This window comes from Camelus dromedarius, chromosome 12, assembly GCF_036321535.1.
Source record: "Camelus dromedarius isolate mCamDro1 chromosome 12, mCamDro1.pat, whole genome shotgun sequence".
In the NCBI taxonomy this organism is placed as follows: Eukaryota; Metazoa; Chordata; class Mammalia; order Artiodactyla; family Camelidae; genus Camelus; species Camelus dromedarius.
This window is the reverse complement of record NC_087447.1, coordinates 33,647,090-33,666,489: the sequence shown is the minus strand read 5'-3', so window position 1 is coordinate 33,666,489 and position 19,400 is coordinate 33,647,090. Positions and strand designations below refer to the sequence as shown.

At 42.5% G+C, this 19,400-nt stretch overlaps 1 protein-coding gene across 1 annotated transcript in view; it reads left to right on the top strand.

Annotated features, from left to right (window-relative positions):
- PRMT3 (protein arginine methyltransferase 3) overlaps positions 1 to 6,636 on the top strand; it is a 146,828-nt gene extending 140,192 nt beyond the window's left edge. Inside the window, exon 18 of the transcript XR_010383378.1 lies at positions 4,170 to 6,636. The gene's annotated coding sequence lies outside the window, so the exon portion shown is untranslated. The remainder of the gene's footprint in view (positions 1 to 4,169) is intronic.
- Positions 6,637 to 19,400: the final 12,764 nt, after the last annotated feature.

Sequence of the window (19,400 nt, the reverse complement as noted above, 5' to 3'; positions counted from 1 at the left end):
TTTCTCTTAGAGGCAACCAGAGAGAGTCATGCACTGTCTCAGGATTTGGGGAGGATAGTCTAGTGGTCAGGTGCGTGGGCTTTGGAGTGAGACAGATCTGGGTCTGGATCCCAACACTGCTACCTACTAGCCTTGGAATCTTGAGTAAGTTGCTTGACTTCTTGGAGGTCATTCTTCCCTTCTCTCTGTGGGATCTAATTCACAGGATGTTGTGAGGATTAAGTGAATAGACTTTCGTTTGGCTCTTTAATATCCATTTTTCACTTTCCCTCACTTTTTTCTTTTAATTGAAGTACAGTCAGTTACAACGTGTCAATGTCTGGTGTACAGCACAGTGTCCCAGTATGCATATACATATGTATATTCATTTTCATATTCTTTTTCATTAAAGGTTATTGCAAGATATTGAATATAGTTCCATGTGCTATACAGAAGACACTTGGTTTTTAAAGTCTGTTTTTTGTATATAGTGGCTAACAGTTGCAAATCTCAAACTCCCAAATTTATCCCTTCCCACTTGCCTCATCTCTCTCCCCTTTTGAAAGCAGCCATGCAATTTAGTTAGGATGGCCTGCATCCCAAGCTCCAGGCATAGGCCATCCTGGACCTACTCACTCAGGATATTCCCAGCCCTGTTGCTGGTTCAGGGATTGGTTCAGGGATGCGTTACCTAGGCTATGCCCATCAACATGTGGTTTTCTCCTCGTTACTTCAGTTTGGTTCTGTCAGAGTCAGTCCAGAAATGCTGTTTGATGGTAGGAGGTGGTCTCTCTCTCTCCTTCTCTCTCCTCTTTCTCTCTCCTCCTGGATATGAATGAGGGATTGTGTGTCCTCAGCTTCTGCCAGAAGGCATTGCATCCAAGGGTAAAATCTGGCCTGATGAAAGCCAACACATGGAATAGGGCAGAGCCAAATCACAGAGAAACCAAGGCAGACCCCTGATCAAACCTTACCTGACTCAGTCTGATCAGTTCTTGGACTTTTAAGGCAAAATTTGGGTTGGGCCACCTGTTACTTAAAACAAAAGGTTAGCACATTTAAGTGCTCAACAAATGGTGGCAGTCAAAACTGTTGTTATCAAGAAGATTGCTAAGTGAAGCCCCCAAAAAGGGTTTGACATCATTACAAGATACAGCAGAACTTTCCCAGTGGTATTCATAAATTTCACAGATTCATCAAACATTAATTAAGTGAATAATGAGTGATTTGTTACTGTGTGAACTGCCTGGTACTAGGTGCAGGGTTAGAGTGGTGAGCAAGGCAGACGTCGTACTGCAAATGCTCAGACCCCATCCCCATGCCTCAGAGATGTCTCTTCTTGCTAAGATGAAAGCGAAGCCTGCATGCTCACAAACGTGTGCATATTTCAGAGGAAAACCTTGCAAAATTATCACACATGTAGAAGCGCTACGCCGAACTCAAAGCGGTTTTCAGTGTGGAGATGGCAGGACTTACTCTTGTCTCTCTCTGCCTCCACGCCCCCCTCTTCAGCCAGGTACACCCTCCTCCCCTTCCTCCCTCTCTTCACCTTCAGCTGCCTTCAAGGCCCTGTATCAGAAACTTTAAGTGGCTTCCTGGCCAAGGTAGATGCTTGCTTTCTTCCTCCCAGGACCTCACATCTGTTTCTCTTTACATCTCACCCTGATCTGCCCTTTTTGTCCCTCTGGGTCTTCTGGCTGCCAGGTGCCCGCACTTCTAGCTGATCGTCCCCTTGCCTTGCCCCCCAGGCTCTGAACTCTTAGTTTGCATTTACCGCCATGATTTCCAACCCACTGCTCTGTCCCATGGGCTTGCTTTAAGCCTGCCCACTTGCCCACAGGTGTTTATGGGTAGTTTATCCGAAGATAATTCACTTCCTGTGCACAGATTCCTGACTTCTGTTCTAGTTCCTGGCTCCCGACCTACACTTGCCTGGTACCTCAGTACAGTCCTACAATTGACATAATATAGCTAGTGCCTTGTCCTAACTCAAAGCTATGTTGTAAAAATGGGGAATGTGCCTGCTTTTCCTTTATGTGCATGCTGTTAGTCATCTCATAATATATATTTAAAGCAAACAAGTAGCACACGCTTAGGGGAAAAACTCAAACAGTATAGCTTTTGGTCAAGTGGAAGGGGAAAGCCTTCCATCCACTCGCCCTCAGTCCTTCACCCCAGAGGCAGCCGTGATACCAGCTGGCTATGTGACCAGACCCAAGGTGGTCCCTGGGCTCCAAGGGCAGGTCACCTGGATTCAAACCCAGCTCCATCACCCGTTAACCACAGACGTTCAGCTATCCAGCTAACCTCCCTGTGCCTTGGTATACTTATCTGTAACACTAGAATGATAACAGGACATATTCCTACGGTTATACTGGGAGGAAAAAATTTTTTAAAATTAGGAAAACACCTAGAATAGCAATTGGCGTGTGGTTAAATGCTTAATAAAAGAAAATTATTACCTACCTTTTTATTTTTAAATAACAGCCATATAGGATTCCTTGATGCAGACGTCTTTTATTATAAATCCACATGGTTTATAGATTTACGACTAGTTATTCCAAACTCATGACCCAATACCTAGAAGTTGGGGCCACATGGAACATCCAGAATGTATGGGTTTGGTTTCTGTGCTTGGAACCCAGTGACAGTGTTCATCAAAGCTTCCAGGGGTTCACATGCTGGCTCGAAGTTACTGGAAGAGACCATTTTCCAGCAGGGACCACTCATTCTTTTAGACCCAGTGTTCTCAACCAGACACCCTTTCCTTCCTCCCAGATTCTGTGTCCCGGGTAGCCGGCACCCTGGACGATGAGCTCTGTTCTGAGATGACTAACAATTAAAACTAGAGCAGTTTTTCCCTCTGCTCTTCAGCATGCTGGGCTGACAAAACCCTGTCTTCCTAGAAGGTTAAAGTAATCACAAGTATCTTTGAGTAGGTCTCTTTGCTGCAGAAAAAAGAAGGGAAAGAAGCAACACAAACCAGATGGATCTAAATTAAATGCACTTTTCTCGGCACTTAATTTCCTGTACACAGAGCACAAAAGTCATTTGGTGGCCTTCTGGGAATACTTCCCAAGCAATGCCTGGAGTTTTAACCATTCAACAGCCGTTAACCACATTGAGCCTCACAGGGCTCAGCTCCCCACTCACCACTGAGGAGCACGATCAGAAACTACCATTTACCCTGGGAAAATGTCCTATAAGTAACACCAACCAATCTTCCCCCAATAAGAAGAGACCGCAAGCAGTGCTGACAACAGTGCTTAGCAGAGCCTTGATCCGAAGATACAGAGGAGAGAAAGAGAAAGACCCAAGATAGTCCCTTGGAGACAGATGGTCCCCCTTCCCCAGTTAAGATGTCCATGCCTCTGTTGTTCCTTTTTGTTAGTGTGTCAAAACTACTGGGGCTTTGTCGACGCTCAGCTGAGGGCACACACCCTAACAATGCTCCTTACTACTTATGTAACCTCTAGCAAGCCACTTAACCTTGCTAAGTCTTGGTCACAACTGTTAAAGGAAGAAACGAACGCCTGATGCAGTGTTATTGTAAAGATTAAGTGAGAGTTGCATTACAAGTGCCCAATGCTGCTCAAACCTACTAGGTGCTCACTAAATACTGTTGGGCTGATGAAGTAGAAGTGAATGGAAACTTCCAGTTAAATGTGGTGGAACTGACATATACGTGTAATTTTACTCATTCCCCAAACCACACTAAAATGGTAATACAGGGCTAAAGACAAGTCTAAACCTGCAAGGACACTTAGAACAAAACAGCCTAGCCTGGATGTGTAAGAGCTATACATGCCAAGGGAACAAAAGAGAAAGCTTCAGTGTCACACCACTGTATCAGTTATCACATGCATAACAAATCACCCCAAGATTAATGTCCTAAAACAAGTATTTTATGTGCTCACAACTGTGTGAGTCAGTGATTAGGGCTAGGCTCCTGCAGGTGGATCTGCTGCTGAAAGTAACTAGCTCACATATCTGCAATCAGCTGGGAGCTGGTATGATTGAAGGTTGGGCTCTGCTGGATGGTTTGGCTTCTCCTTCCATGTGGTCTCACCATCCAGGAGGCTTGGCTTTGTTTCTCCACCTGGTGGGCTCAGGGTTCCCAGCAGCCAGAGAATAAGACCCAGTGCCCTAGCCTCTGCTTGAACTCACATTTGCTAATATCCCATCGGCAGGTCATAGATTCAGTGGCCAAGCCCAGCTTCAGTGTGGGAGCGAACTACACAAGGTCATGGATATCTTGGTTCGTTACTGCAACAGTCTACCACAACCTCTGAAGCATGTTTACCATCTTTTCCAATTAAGGTGATCATGTCTCTGTTGCCTCTTATTAATAAAGATCCTGTTCAGTGATGCTGACAGAGTCAAAGCTAGATCACAAGAGATAAAAAGCAGGTGGGCAAGAAAGACCAGCTTAACAGACCAGAGAAAATGGAAACCAAAGCCTGAAGTGGGGACTGAAGGAAGCTGGTTCATTCTCTCAATCCGTAGAGATTCAGAAATTGAAAGCACCAAATACATCTGAAATTCAGAGTGCTGGTGCAGCTGAGAACAGAAGAATGGGCTGAAAGTCTAAGAGGCATTACACAGACTCTTGTGTCTTTGCTCCTGCCTGGCACAATCAACTGAATACCCTTCCATGTCCCATGGTTGAGGTACACTCTGTGGAGATAACCAGTATTCTTATCTTGGAATACTTGGCACTGCTGAAGGTGGGGGCACCATCCTGAACACAGGGGGATTACCCAATTGACAGTAAAAGAACAATAATGAGAAAATTAGATGATTCTGCAATTGATTAGTGGGAATTCCAGAGAAAGAGAAGACAGAAAAAAGGAGGTGAAGAAGTTATCAAAGGCTTGAATAAATTTCAATAAAATTGAAATGAGTTTCTAGATGGAAAAGACCCACTGAATACTTTGCAGAATGAGTTTTAAAAAGAACAGACAGAACTAAGGGAAATCATTATGAAATTCAACATACCAGCCATGAAGAGAAAGTCCTAAAAGCTTCCACAGAGAAAATAATCAAACTACAACAGTGCAAACAGGTGACACACAAAGGTCCAGAAATGCACATGGCATCAGACATAGTGGCCACAGGAGATGCTAGAAGATAATGGAGCAATGTCCTCAAAGTAATGAGGGGAAATGATGTTCATACTGGAGTGCCATCCTCAGCCAAACTGTAACTGTGGTGGTGGGCTAAGGGCACTTCAGACATGAACGATCTGAAGAAGTTTACCTTACATGCAGTCTTCCTTAGGAAGTTCCAGGAAATAAGGAAGACGTAGAAATCAGGAAACAGGTGTCCCAGTTATTAGCTTACTGTCCCTCAGCTGCAAACTGACACTTCTATACTCTGCTCTATGATGCTGAGGACAAGACTCTAACAATCCCTTTCACCTTGGCCAGCTGGCCCCCTGTTAAGTCTGCAAATGGGAAGGGGTTACTGGAGGAGGAAGAAGGGACTTGCTCCTTCCGGTTTGCTTCCTGTCTACTTGCCGTTCCTGAGAGTATCGTATGGGCAACCCTTCACCCTGACAGAGCAAAGTTGAATCCAGTGTGCGGTTTCCCATCACTTACAGAAGCAACTTTACTGTGCCCCCTTAGAGATACCAGCACCAGCTAAGCCACATCCTTCACACACACCCCACCCCTGACACACACATGCGTCTAAAATAACTGGCGTGGTTTCTGAAGCCTGACTGATGTACAGGGGATCCAATACAGGATGAAAAACCAAGAACTCCAAAGACAACAAAGTGACAGGAGATCCCAGGACCATAGCTATGCACCAGACTGGTGGGATGCTTGATTGAGTTGATAGCCCCAATTCGTGACCTTCCTGTATCCATGATCTTTGCAGAGTGACTTTTCAGATTCTTCCATCAATATGTGGAGTCTATTTCTGTTCTCCTTGATTCTGGGTTGGCCTTGTGACTTGTTTGGCCAATAAAATGTGATAGGAGTCACGGTGAGCCAGCTCCAGTCCTAGCCTCAAGACACCTTGCATGTTTCCTTTTCTCTCTTTTGGATTCTTATTTCCACCATGAAGTCTTGGCTTTCATTCTGGAGAATAAGAGATCATGAGGCATGCCAGCTCTCCACCACCTCCCTGGGCAGAGGTACATGAACTGCAGATGCCTGAGGGACTCCAGCCAAGACCAGGAGGACCATCCAGCTGAATTCAGCCCCAGATGCCAACCTGCAGAATTGTGAGCTAAATAAATGATTGTTGTTTTTAACCACTAAACTTTAGATGATTTATTATGCAGAAACAGCTAAGTGATGCACAGCCTTAGAGAGTAACCAGTCCACATTGAAGCAGGAGGATTGAAGGCTCACAGACGGATGTATACAAGACAAAAAAAATATGGTATCATTAGAGAAGCTAATGTGTTCTTTTGAGGGCAGTGGGGTGAGTTGGGGCAAAGGCACACAGCTTCTTATTGTGGAAATATTTGATGTGACCTCTGTATATGTATAACAGATAGAAATAAAAATTGGAATTTCCAAAAATGAATGGACCTAATGGATTTCCTTCTGTAGTAATTGCCAAGTCATGATTGTGAACCTGAATCCCAAGGGTTGGTTTCAGCAATCTTGTCTTTTCATGATCGCTGTTTTCATTGGTGAAAATGCAGACAATGTTCATCAGCAGTACTCCTCATGCTGTTTGGGCCCTCACTCTCAAATCCAATCATTGTCTTTGATTCTGCCTCCTAAATATGGCGGTCCACCTCTCTCCATTGCCATACCTCTGCAGGAGCTCAGGACACCATCTCTCACCTGGACCACTGCAGCATCTTCCCAACTAGTTCCCTGCCTCTCATCTTTCTTATTCCCCCCAAATATTCATCACTGAGCTGCCAGAATGATCTTTCTAAACAGATTGTCTCAGGTCTTGGCCATCTCAAATCCTTTGAGTTCCCTTTGTCTACATGACAAAGTATAAACTCCTTAGGATGGCATGCATGGCCCTTCATGCTCTGGTGTCTCGTCTTCCCAGACCCACCTCTTGCCAACTGTCAGGCTTGTCTCCAGCCATACTGAGCCTCTTCCCACCCCTTGTTTTTGTCATGCTCTGGTTTTCTGTGAAGTTTTTGCACATTGGATTCCCTCTGCCAAACCCTGTTGGCTGCTTACTCAAAACTCTTTTATTTTTGCCAACAGAATTCTGGAAATCCCTTGGTCTCAGGGAAAGTGAGCATTCACCCTGGTGTAGAGGTGGGCATCTGACCTGGTTCTGGCTAATTATTTGTAAGAGGAAGTCTCTATGGAACATGTGGAAAGGTTTTCCCTTCCTGGTAAGAGGAAGGTATGCCAGCCAAAACTCTCAACCCTGTGCTCCCCTAGCTTTCTGCCCCAGAAATTGGACCTGCTGTAGACCAGTAAGAGAAAAGAAAGGGATGCTGGCGGGAACCCAGACTTCATAGAGCCTCTGCACCAATGCTAGAAACCACTTAGCCCCAGACATTTTGTTATGTAGAAAAATAACCCCCTTTTCATTTATTCCACTGATCACTGGGCATTACTTGAGGCTGGAAGTGTTTATGCTGGATGTACCTACCTTCCTGGGCTGAATCCTGCTCATCCTTCAGGACCCAGCAGGGCACCACCTGTACTATCAGCACCAGACAAAAGAACTCCCTTCCCTGACTCTGCACACCTAGCGCTGCTTTACTTAGTAGCATAATGACTAAAAGCACCAGCTCTGAAGCCAGACTGTCTAGATTCATAGCCCAGGTCTACTGCCTACAAGTTGGTAACCTTAGACAGCTTATTTATCCTCTCTGTGCCTCAGTTTCCTCATCTGTTTAAGTGGGGGTGAGAATATTACTAACCTTATCTAATTGTCATAGGGATTAAATGAGTTAATGTATGTAATGTACTTTGTATCTGGCTCCTGATAATCATTCAGTTCATGTTTGCTGTTACTAACACAAGCTTCATCAGACTCTCACACTAGCTTAATAGCCTTCTTCCCTGATAGATTAATGAATGAATTTCATTCATTGTATGAACGAGGTTAATGAATGCAGAGGTGCATCTGCCAGGTTTACTGCATTCTCAGGGATAACTGGGCTAGAGATACTGCCCACTACGTGTACACTGAATAAATAAACATACATCACACAGTATGAACAGTGTACAAAAAGTAAACCAAGTCGAATATTAACCCAGTTGGGATGGCTTTTTTTTTTTTCACATGAAGCCAGGGAAGCAGTTACAAATCAGCAGCTTAGTTCTAGAAGGCAGGAAAAATTCCCATCACTGGTGCTCATAAAGCGCCTCCATCCCACTTCACTCAATCAAGAAAAAAATCACTAGATCAGCCAAGAGATATTCAGCAGTCTGTGTTGGGCCAGTTGTCCGTAGCGTTCATTTTGCCTTGGCCTTGTCCAAATCTGGCCTTCTAAAGATGGAGTCTGTAATCAAAGAATGTGGGAAATAACGATGAATCAAAGCACACTGATTCCAGATAATCGTTCCCCCAGGATCTTTCTTGTTTCAATTTGATTCACTGTGCTTTTTCTTCCCACTCACACTGTTAACAGGGCAGCTCCCCACTCTCTGGACTTTCAACTCATTCTTATGCTTCACTTGGGCTGGAACCTCATGACAAAGTTATTTTTTTTAGTGTGTGTGTGTATTTGTGTAAAAGTAGGCAAGGAAAGTCTAGCACATGAATGATTGCCTACAAGTATTTTCTGGTGAGTGTGCAGTTTTATTCCTTCATGTCTGCTGACAAGTAAGACCGGAGAAAATACTCCTTGGGTCTTCAGAAAGCTGCTGTCATCGATCTGGGTGATAATTTACTTTCTTATCTCTTTCTTTTCCATTCACTTTGAGCAATTATGGCTTCTTTCTTTGCAGAAGCTCAGTAATTGGAAAATTAGTTCATGAATCTGCTAACTTTTTCTTCCCTAAAGGTTTTTTTTTTTTCTCATCACACAAAGATCTAAGGGAAAGAGGAGAGAAAAGGGGGAAAGTATGCATTGTAGTGAGATCTCTAAGGATGAAAATGGAATTTATTTAATATTCCCACTTATTCTTTTTCAGAAGAATGTGAAGAAGGGCACAGGAATTTGATACTTTGGGTAACACAGAGCTAAAGCCACATGAGGCATTTTTTACAAAATGTATTTTAAAAAGATTTGTAGCCTCTGGATCAATCAGACTTTAAACTACCTTGGTGGGAGGATGTCAGCTCCAGAAACCACTCCACAACAGAGAGGTAACAACCACCACCACCATAATAACAGCAACAGCTCACATCTGGCAAGGATCATGCTAAGCCCTTTACATACACCATTACCTCATTCACTCCCAGCAAACTCAGTAGGTTCTATTATTGCATCATTTGCAAAAAAGGAAACTAAAGCTTAGAGAGGTTAAAAATAACTTACCTGCGGCCACGGGGCTGATAAGTGGCTGAGCTAGGACCTCAAACTAGGTCTGACTCCAAAGCCCAGCCCCTCAACCGGCCTGGAAACTCACAGAATGTGCATGACCAGCATGGGAAGGTTTTCTGGACTCATTGCCAAAATTCTTCCGTTTTTTCAGGGGTCTTCCATCCAAGTGCTCATGATTTCCTGGTTTTGATCCAAAAGATAACCACAAAAAAAGAGTGTAGGCAGGGGGCTCACAGCGAGAAAAAAAATGTTAACAATGAATATATATATGTTCTTGTATAGCTGAAAAATTGTGCTCTACACTGGAATTTGACACAACATTGTAAAATGACTATAACTCAATAAAAAAATATAAAAAAAAAAGTGTAGGCAGGGGGTATAAAGGACACCTGGCACATGTGTGTCACTTGCCCTAGAAGTATTTTTAAAGACTATGTAATTAGGCAGGTATTTTAAATTGGCAACAACAACCAAATCCCCCGTATGTTTCTTTTTTATTTTACTTTTTATTGAAGTATAGTTGATTTACAATGTTAGTTTCAGGTGTACAGCAAAGCGATTCAGTTACACATATACATACATATATATTTTTTCTTTTCAGATTCTTTTTCATTATAGGTTATTATAAGAAATGGAATATAGTTCAGCTATACAGTAGATCCTTGTTTATCTCTTTTATATATAGTAATGTGTATATATTAATCCCAAACTCTTAATTTATCCCTCCCCTGTCCTTTCCCTTATGGTAACCATAGTCTCATACCTTTCTGGGACTCTCTGGAAGCCCAGAGAACCTCTGTGGAGGTAGGCCCTGCAGTCAGACTGCTGGGAACACCACCCTCGTCCGCCTCTCACTGGCTGTATGATCTTCTGCACGTTGCTTTACCTCCTATTTCTTATCTGTAAAGTGAACATACTGATAGCACCTCCTCAAGTCAGAGCAGAGCCCCCAGCCACAGAGAATCACTCCCAGGCCTTGAAACCTAGTGGAATTTGCTCTGTTGGGTTTTGCAGTTTTGCAAGGTGACTTCTTATTCCTTCCATTTTCTTCCATTTGGAATGGGAATGTCTGTAACTGCCCACCACTGTATTTTGGAAACAGATAACTTGTTTTCTAATTTCATAAGTACACAGATGGAGAGGAATTTTGGCCTAGGATGTGTCCTACAGAGTCTCACCCTTACTTGATTTAGAGGATTAAAATGATGAGATTTGGGACTTTCGAACTGCTTATATTTCGATGAGAGTTTTGGATGAATTGATGCTCAAATGGGTTGAAATTTGGGGGAATGTAGGGATGCGGTGAATGTATTTAGCCTGTGGGACAGATGTGACTCTTAGGGGCCCAGAGGACAGATAACAGTAGGCTGAAATATGCCCCCTGCCAAATATATCCATATCCCCATCCCTGGACACTATTAACATTATCATATGATGAGAGAGAGAGACTTTGCGGATATGATGAAGAATTTTGAGATAGTGAGATTATCTTGAATTATCCAGGTGGGGCCTAAATGCTTTTTTTTATTATTAGTATTTTCGTTATTCCCAGCATTGGAAGGCTTTCAGGAAATAGAACTTTGCAAACGTCATTTAATTGGGACCTATGGAGGTTCTGGGGTGAATTATGAATTCCCAGAATTTGTGTGTAAAATTCTGTGAGTAAATGCATATATTTAGTTGTGTATTAGTTTCCCAACATGTTTTTATTTGGGGGGGGGTGGGAGTGGGGGACACAATTCAACCCATAACAGTGTGGGTGTTTCCAGAGCTTTAATCAGCTGTCGCAAGTATCCAGCACACACACTCGTGCATGCACAGGTACACGTGCTCACAAAGATTAAAACCCTCTTAAAGGGTGGAAGCCCAGAAGGTGAGCAGCAGATAGTGAATGGTCATGGAAAGGGGCTTCCAGGCCCTTGGGTTCTCATCTCAGTAGGCAGGTGCCAGCTTTGCTCAGCAACGTGAAACCATTTGGAGGTGGGCTGCTTCATTGAAGCAGTGCATATAGTAGAGGAAGCACAGGCTGTAGAATGAGTCAGATCTGCCTTGATACCATCTAGGCTCTGTGTTGCCTCAGGGCACTCCCTCAGCCTCTCTGAGACTACTTCTTGGTCTGAAAAATACCACGTACCTTAAGGCTGAGGATATAAAGTATCAAACTCAGTGTCTAGATCCTAGCAGTCATGCGAAGACCTATTATCACTATGGGTGGGGTGCGACTAATGAGCATATACTCCACTCTGCCTCTGGGAACCTAGCTCAACAGCAGCACAGAATAATGTAGTGGTGGGACTCATGCTCTGCCCTCAATCTGAGACAGACGCTGCTTGCCTCCTGTGCATGACCTTGGCAGGCCAGGCTGACAGATACAGCTTTCAAGAAAAATGGCTCATTGGTCTTCCAGTAAATCAAGGAGGCAAGGAATCCTTGAGTCGGTGGCATGGGCACTGCCTCAATTTGACACAGGACTCTTGCTCCCAGCCGGGGCATGTAGATGTTGTATGGGATGCCTGGTACATTAGTTAGGGTAAAGTCTGAGCTGCTGTAACAAACAGGCCCCAATTGTCAGCAAATTAATGTACATAAGACTTGTTTGTCTTTATGTCCTAGTTGAGAGATTAGAGGTAATAGGTTAGTAGGCAACTTGTGCTCTTCCTTATAGGTCCAAAGTGGTGGCCACATCTCCTCATCTCTTAACTAGCAGGAGGAGGTCACACATCATTTGCTTATGTCCCATTTGGCCAGAATTTAGTGACAGGGGCTCACGGAGCTGTAAGGAAGGCTTGGATATGTCATCTTTAATTGAGTTGCCACATGACTAGCTAAACTTAATTATTATGGAAAAAGAAGATAACAAATCATGGGAATACAGCCAACAGATTGCCTCATCTTTTTCTCATTCTGGGCCTGTCAATGGCCCATTCCTTAGATAAGTGACCTTAATTAAGCTTTTCTTTAAGAAACACCCTACTCTGCTCTCTCCTGGGCATATTACCTGCATGACACATGCATGCGCGCTCACACACACACACATACACACACACGGACACCTGTGTGATTCAGCACAGATCGGTGGGCCTCGGGCCCGTGAACAGTGGAATGGGAGATAGTCACATTCCTCTGATTGCATGGTATTTTACCATTTACTTACCTCTCTCCATTCCATTATCTTATTTGACCTTCACCTCAGCTTTGAGAATCAGGCCCCAGCAAGATTTATTACCTCCTTAAAAACTGCAGAAAGTGAGTCTCCGACAAGCTAGTAATTTATCCAAGGCTGCACAATTCACTGGTGCTAGACTCAAGGTGTCTGATACCTAATTTAGAGCATTTCCTTCCACAGCCATGGGAAAAGATGGGAAACTGGAACTCAGTTCGAACTAACTGGAACAAATTCATTCTTTCTTAGTAGTGATTCTAGGGAAGTGGTGGTTGAAAGTAGTTGAAAAACCCTGGAGAAAGTTTACCTTTCTCAGGCATCTTCATACCTCCTGGTTCCTCTCTTCTGACAGCTCTGAGGTCCAGAAACATCATGTTCTCTTCTGGCAACACACATCTCTCCACTGTTGGGGACCTCAACCAAGACAGGCTATGGTACAGCACTGCCTCTCCATCCCTTCTCTCTCTGCCTCGGGTTTCTGTGTAAGGATCCTGCCCGTGTCAGCTAGCTGTAAGGAGGAAAGCCATGTGATAAAGTTTACACCAGGATGCAGAAGTGTAATTAGTTATTCTAGGAGTATGTTAAATTAAAGAAAAACTTGGCTGTGATACTAAATGAATTTTGAATTGGTGGAATTTCAGAGGAGTGGTTGGCCAAGTAAAAATCATTGAGCTTTGGCATAAGGCACTCCTTTGATCACCATGGTGCCCAGCATCTTTGCCTGGCAGGGAAGTCCACCTTAAAATAAAGTTAAGGGACCACAGTAACAAGAGCTATTGTGAATTAAACACCTACTCTGTCTTCTGCTCTCTTCTGGGCATATTACCTGCATGACCTAATTCAGGTCTTAAAACCATGCTGTTGGTAAAAAGGGTGATGGTCCTCATTTTACAGATGACAGTAATGGGAGCTGTTTAGCTCCCATTTTGTTTAGCATTTATTATGTGTAAGTTAAGATATGAGGTTTTGTAAGATTAAATAAATAGACCAAAGTCACATGCCTAGTAATAAGAATTAGAATTCAAGGCAGGGGAGGGTATAGCTTAGTGTTGGAGTGTATGCTTAGCATGCACAAGGTCCTGGGTTCGATTCCCAGTACCACCGTTAAAAAATAAATAAGTAAATAAACTTAATTACCCCCCCAAATATAAAAAATACAAAATAATAAAAATTAAAAAATTAAAATAGTTGGACAAAATACAAATAAAGCGCCTGGCTTACAATGGATATTCAAAAAAAAGAAATATATTAAAAAAATAAAGAAAGAATTCAAACCCCAAGCCCTATGACTCAAAACTTGGCATTCTTTATTACATGGCTTCCTCTGATGCCCACGGTTCTACCACTAAAACTTCTTTCTCTGGACAGAGAGGCTACCGGGGATTTCAAATATTCATTCCCCCAGTCTACTTTTAATCAAGTTGTTGAGTACAAAAGTTTCAAAATATATTTACTGACATATTTTATGTATTTCTGTAACATTCATGTAAGGTAAAGTGTTCACTATATATTGAAGTGATTGCATACTGTTAAGAAAAAATGAAAGTATAAAATACATAGATGGTGAGTTCCCAGTTTGGAAGGAAAAATGCATCAATAGATGTAATCTGGAAGGATAGTTATCAAAACATAGTTACAACCCTGTAAATGAGTTGAAGTTTAGAAGTGACTATCTTTGATGATGATGATGATGATGGTGTCCATCATCTCTCCTGCACTTACTCTGGTAAGTCTAATTGACTATCCCACCTTTCCTTTGGGAAATTTCTGCCCTCCTCCACCTGGTTTGGATCGGGCTTCCACCCACAGCACGCTGCCTAAGAAAGGGACCCCGTCTGGACTAGTCAGCGTCCTGTGGGACTGGTCTGAGTGGGACCAAACTGAAGTGCTGTTGATGCCCTGTCCGCACCACCCTGTGCTGTCTCTGAGCTGACCTGCAGAAGGGCTGGGCAATTCCTGGCCTACTGACAGTTTCCCCCTCAGACACCCACATCTCTCTGTTCCTCTATCTGAGACTTTTTTCCAATACTTCAGAAACCTGCTCAGCCCAAGGGCAGAGCCCTTGCAAGAGCTGGGGGCTAACATCCTCAGGCACAATCCTCAGCCAGTCAGGAGTGGGAGTCTGTGGACAAATCACCTCCTAGCTTCCCTGTCCCCTGGTGGGAGAATTCTGACTTGTGTTCCACATGGTTTCTCAGAGGGACCCAGTGGGCCTGAACTCCAGTCGCCCACAGTGGCGACTCACCCTCTACTGACTCATCCTCCATCTGTCTAACTTTCCTGGCTTCTTCCCCTGTGCTTCCTGGGCCCCCTCCCAAATAATCTACCTTGTCTCAGGGTGTGGCCTGTTTGAGTCCTTTCCCCAAACTCCCCAAACTACGGTAGAGATGTAGCTCTCTTTCCCCTTGGATGGTAATCCATGAGTACAGGGGTCCGGAATTCTGGTGGCACGACTTTTACAACACGAGAGTGAAAACATGTGACAGATGGGCCAACAGAGTCCAAGACTCAGAGAGAGGATCCAGCCCACCTTGAGGTCAGCTCCGTTTTGACCTTGACCAAGGTACCATGACTTGGTACCTGGAGCTCCAGCTACTTTTGAGTTGGGTTTCTTTCCCTTGTAAGCAAGTGTCCTGGTGAGACGATGTATATGTTCTTTTTGCTTGTATTTTTCTATAATGTAATATACAAAAAAATTTTTTTTAATACAAAAAAACAGAATAAATTTCTAAAGGGAAAAAAAATACATTGGAAATGTCAGTGACAGTGTCACCTGAATAACCCATGTCGGGGCACAGTTCACCTTTTTCTCTTAGTATCAGTGAAACCAGGCCTTCGTGAAACAATGGAATCACTGAACCATGAGTCGTCACAGGCATTCACACTCCCCAAATGCTCCCACAGTGGTGAATGACAGAGGGTGTTTCCTTTGTCAGCTCCACCAATCACCCAGACTCTTAGAATGGTTTGGATGTTGCTTCTCATTTGGCCCCAAAGCTGTGCCCAAGTTAATGACTTGGAAAAACATGTCATCATCCATGTAATCTGCAGAAACCAGAGCGAGCCCTGAATGAGGCATTTCCCCTGCAGAGGAAGCAGTCACAAATCCTGCACATTTTAACAATGTTTGCATTATTTCTCACAACTGTTTAATTATACCCTGTGTAAACAGATGGGCTTATTTGTTTGGTCCTAATAGTTATAAAATTTGGATTTTGTGCATACTGACAATTGCAAATATTTGTATTTGCCAAGTAGTATTCTCTCCATTAAAAAATCTCCTTTATACTAAAGAGAAAGCTGGTTTATGTTTATGGAAACATACTATGGCTTTTTGTTCCCTTGGCTTTTTTTCTTTTAATAACCAGAGGTATTCACAGATTACTGGGTATCACTGGGGAGAGGGATGGAAACAAACCTCAGAGCACTGTCACCCTCTGCTCAGAGCTGGGTTACATCTGGATGCACAGCTCCAGGTCTATGTATTGAGGCAAACATGAGAAAAACAAAAACAAAGCTAGTCCAAATAAGATGGCTCCAATTCTCAAAAATGTGCAATTCTTTTAAACTGTAATTCCATGTTTAAGAATCTACATGAAGAATCCAAATTAAAGATGTGAGCAAAGATACAGAGGTAGATAATGCAGTTGTATTTATAATGGATATTGGAAACAATTCAAGTGTACAATAATTATTAGTTAAATTGTGATGTATTCATCCCATGAAAATCTGTGCAGCAATTAAAAATGACAAAGTAGATTTTGTGGCAGTGGGGCTGAGCTATATCAACAATATGTTATAAATGAAAAAAGGCAGATTACAGAAGACTATGAACAGCATGATCTCAGTTTTGTAAAAACAAAAACTATATACATATGGAAGTCTGGAAGACCTGACACCAAAATATTAATAGAATATATTTTGGGGTATGGGGACTATATATATTTTTATGTTCTTTGGGCTTTTCCAAATTTTCTGTAATGAGCATGTATTATCTTTATAATCACAAAAAAAAACCCCAAAATGAAAACAAACAAAAAGACAAAATAATATGATTTACAGAGGGTAGTAAGGTGACATAAGAAATCAAGGGGCTATTTTGTGATTTTTAACTCACTCATGCAAAAATACTAAGGGCCTACTGTATGTCAGTACAAGTGAAAATACAGAGGCTTTAAAAAATCAAGCTGTCCTGCTTTTGAAGGCTTCACAGTTTGGGGTGAGGGTATAGCTCAGTGGTAGAGCACATGCTTAGCATGCATGAGGTGCTGGGTTCATCCCCACGACCTCCATTAAGTAGATAAATAAACATATAAACCTAATTACCTCCCCCTAAAAAAGAAGTTTACATTGTAGAAAGAAAGAAAGAAAAAAAAAGAAAGAAAGAAACTAGGTTCTGAAGGCTTCACAATTTAGGACTGCACTGTCTACTAGAATGTTCTAGAATGATGGTAATATTCAATGCAAGTAGTTCTTGGGCACTAAGAATGTAGTTAGTATGACTGAGGAATATAATTTTACATTTAATTTTAATTAATTTAAAGGTACATAGCCACATGTGGCAAGTGGCTTCATAGGAGAAAAGACACATGGAAGGAGCTATATAGTACACCACGTGCTAGAGAAGCAGAGAAAACGGAGATACTAGCTCTTCATAAAAAGCCTCTGAGAGGAGATACGTTCTGGGCGATGAGTCTAAGGGTGTAGTTAGGAATTCACGCTGGAGGGAAGAGAATTTCAGGCAAAGGATATTACAAGTGCAAAGACATAAGAGTCATGACTGTGCCTGGCACTTTTAAGAAAGACAGAAAACAAAAAGCAAAACACAAAAGGACACCAGAAAAAGCTCGTGTCCCACTGAGAAAGATAGGGAGGATAAAATTTGGGCAACAAATCCAGTAATATTAAGATCTAGAGGAAGGAGTCATTTTGTTTCATCTCTGGGAGCATAGTGTCAATCAAACCTGCAAAAACCTGTCTCAAGGTAGGAAGAGCTCTCACTCTGTGCCAAGCACTGTACTGGAAGCTTTCATACGCTTTACCTCATTAAGTCACTACAGAAACCCGATTTTACTGAAAAGGAAGGCTCAGAGGGTAAGTAACTGCCCAAGAACACACAGCTAGTAAGTGACTGAACTTGGATTCAAACTCTTGACTTGTCTAATTCTAAAGCCCTATTTTCACTCTATCATGTTACCCCCACCCAGGAATATGTTTAGACAGAACATAGAAGCACTGGGAAACAATGCAGACCCTAAGAGATTATTTTAAAAGATAACATGGATCATTTCTAAACTCTAATGGTGACATCGCAGGAGACAACTGCCATCATGATAAATGAACTCTGGGTTGTCTGTCAAAGACAGTAGACTGAGCTAGACTCTCCCAGGTCACTATTTGAGGTGGTCTCATGCCATATGGAATGCTGCAGATTACTAGAACCAACAGTACCAAATTTGGTGCCAATATCCATGCCTCCCCAGACCCAATGTACAAGGGCACCACCAAATGACAAAATCTTGAGGTCCAGAAACCTATCTATGCTGCCTGGCAGCTCCCACTGGTGTAAACAGGTCTTGAATTTTCAAGGTCCCACTTTCTGGATTTTACTCAGATTCAACTCAATAGCCCTGAGATAACTCCGTCAACTGCCTATACAGTAAAGCTTCGCAACATCTGTTCTGCTCTACTTGTGGGAATTCCTGCTAGGTTTTCATGACATTGAACTCAGATTTCTCCCCCACTAACTAGGACAGCAACAGAAGGCCAGGAGAAACAGGGACATTCAAGAACAAAAAAGAGAGAGAGACTCTTTCTAACTAACTCTGTAGACATAAAATATCAATTCTCTGGTACCCCATGTATTAGAAATCTTCTGTTTCCAATAATGAATATGTTTGGAACCTGACCTCTCTGACAAAGCTGGTCTACCTCAACTTTGGACAGATGGATAAACCCAGAAGACTTAAACTTGGCAAGGAATCACTAAATAGTTACACCCAACACAGGCAATGTAAAGCAGGGCTGTTGAAAGAATGAGAAGAGAAGAGAGCAGAGGAAAGAAGTGACTGTGTTGTTTACCAGAAAAGCATCAAGGTGGTCATTATGAAAAAAGTAGAAATCAGAAAATTTCAGTTTTAGTACTGTTTTCATTTGAATTATTTTATAGTTTATTGAGCATTGCAAGGATGGGCATGGGGGGAGCAGAACATCATTATATTTGCCAAAACTATGTCCTCTAAAGGCCTTGATTAGGCTCTGGTTCCAGCCCAGCAGAGCTAGGAGACAGGAACACCAGGACTTTAGCAGGGAAGACTAGCCAGATATCAGTCGCTTGGATCCTTAATGAACTGAATTCATTTTTCTGAGTTCTACTCTTTAGAGAAAGACAGTAAAATAGATGTAGCTTTAATACTTCCTAATGAAAGTAGCCTATTTGGTGAATATCCTCATTAATTAAAGGAGTAGGTCCTAGTGCTGATTTTTATTCTTTTAAAAATTGTTTATACACATTTTACATAAATTTATACGTGTGATAATTATAACCATTTTTTTAAGTACAGTCTTTTCCCTCTCCCATTTTTTGCTTCCCTCTTGCCTCTTCTCTCCACTCACATCAATGCTCACGCTGCCCGCCAGTAATCCTAGGTGCTACCCAGTGTGTGTTGCCACGTTTTACTGGAACACACACACACACACACACACACACACACACACACACGGGATGATAATATACATACTGTAGTGCATCTGCTTTTCTCATTTATTACCTCATGAGAATCTGTCCAAGCCAAGTGTATGGCTCTAAACCATTCTTTTTAAGGC